We start from the raw sequence: 1,866 nt of genomic DNA, 5'->3' as shown, positions 1-1,866 counted from the left end.
GAAGATTTGACATTTTTCGTGCCGGGTTGTGCTGCAAGTTACACGCCCATGAAGGCGAACAAACTTCACTTTTATCAAAGCCCTCACTGTACGTACACTAAACGTCTAATATATTTTATTGTTTTACATAACTGTCATTTAATCGACTTATATTACTTTCATTATTTCTTTATCATATTACAAATTTAAAAGGTACTCACCCATACTTTTCCTTCTCAAAATCTGTTCACACATTTTTTAAACAAGTACCGAAAATACTGTTTATATATTTATTTCGTGTCTCTTCCCTATCGAAAGAAATCTTTGAGTTTTCTTTAGCGAAATAGCTTCGCCCATTTGAGTCTATAAACAAAGTTGATTTGAAACAAAATAGTCTCGGAGATAGTTTGAGAGATTTGGGTCCTTTTCAAGATCCTTTTAGTGGTCGTTTTAAGAGTGGTGCGACGGTAATATAATGTTCCTTTTGTATTCGTCACGTACCGGGCGGGCAGAGTTATTTACAGTAATTGGTCGTGGCTAATCCGCTCTCCGTTTTCAAATTTCTCTTCAAATTATTCACACTTTTTTACTTTTTTTTAATTGATGTTCTCATTATACTTATTTATAATTATAACTTATATACTGATATACAATTTTCTAGTTGAATTCAAAAATGTAGTCTTTTTTGGCGTATCTCATTAAGCTGCGCGGTCATACTAACAAAATGGTCAAGGTGGCCATTTTAGTGATTTTTACACAAAACTGGTGATTTTCAAAAGCGCATTGTGATTTTTTTCAGCGTTTGTGTTATGTCACAAATTGGTGATTTAAGGCAATGTTCAGTGATAAATTCAGTGATTTTGGAAATTTTTGGTTCTTTTTGCTCCATTTCAACAACAAATTGATGTGCTTGATGTGTTCCTTGCTTCCCAACTTTGGCATGTGGAACGCCACTTCTCATCCCTGGCTCCACGGGTTGCTTTGCGTATCCAGGGATGGGGAGTGGAACTTTACATGCCAAAGCTGGAATCGCCGTGTAAGTTCATTTATTGTCGATTAAAGGTCTTTTCATATCCTTGGTTGCCGGGTGTGTCATATAGCCTGCCAGCTGAACTACATAATAGTGAAAGAGACAGATCATTCTGGTCGTTTTCTATAGACTGTTGCGGTCTCTCTGTAGGCAGGCAGCCTGCAAGCAGACGTATGAAAAGGCCTTAGTTTAATCGATATGTTGAATTGTGGTCGCCGATCGTTTGACCAGTTTCAGGTTGTTGATCAAGACATGTCACATGGAAGATTGTGCAAGATATGGATAACAAAAGAAGTAAGTTTAAACTAATCATTTGAATTTTAATTTTGTACATATTTAGGGAGATTATAAAATAGGATACTTCAATTATAATTTGCTTATTCTATCATGCTGAATAGAATCATTTCAGTTCTAAAACCGCGATAATAATTGACAGTGAATATGTACTTGAAAGACTGACTTATCTACAACATAACCTAAGAATAAAAATCTAATGCAACAATTGTATTTTATACTTTCGTTCAAATTCTCATAATGCAATTAAAACGTAATAGAGTGCACCTATATAGACATAATTTTTCTTTCGTACAGATATAAATCCAAAAAATATTTCTGAAGCCTGAATGTACCTGGTAGTCGAGACAATGCACGTCAGATTCAACATTTTCTGTTGACACAGTTATTGACTGTGATTATTTATGAAGAAACTTGTACGTCAGGCAGTGATTTTAGTTTAAGAAGGATGACTTTATAATAAAAAATGTTCAATTTCAATCCATTTGGTTATTTCAACCGTATCTTTGTTCAACTTATTCTTATTTCAATTTTTCCCGATAATTTTTGAAAATAACACTTAC

General features: G+C 34.1%; 1 long non-coding RNA gene across 1 annotated transcript; it reads left to right on the top strand.

The window, feature by feature from the left end:
- The first annotated feature begins 1,199 nt into the window (after nucleotides 1–1,199).
- LOC117182555 lies at nucleotides 1,200–1,783 on the top strand. Its single transcript, XR_004468331.1, has 2 exons — nucleotides 1,200–1,303; nucleotides 1,601–1,783. It is a non-coding gene; the product is annotated as an uncharacterized LOC117182555 (long non-coding RNA).
- The last annotated feature ends 83 nt before the right edge of the window (nucleotides 1,784–1,866 follow it).

This window comes from Belonocnema kinseyi, unplaced genomic scaffold, assembly GCF_010883055.1.
Source record: "Belonocnema kinseyi isolate 2016_QV_RU_SX_M_011 unplaced genomic scaffold, B_treatae_v1 SchBZDm_3750;HRSCAF=4085, whole genome shotgun sequence".
Classification (NCBI taxonomy): Eukaryota; Metazoa; Arthropoda; class Insecta; order Hymenoptera; family Cynipidae; genus Belonocnema; species Belonocnema kinseyi.
Note: the sequence above shows the minus strand (reverse complement) of the source record. Positions and strands in the feature narration are given on the sequence as shown.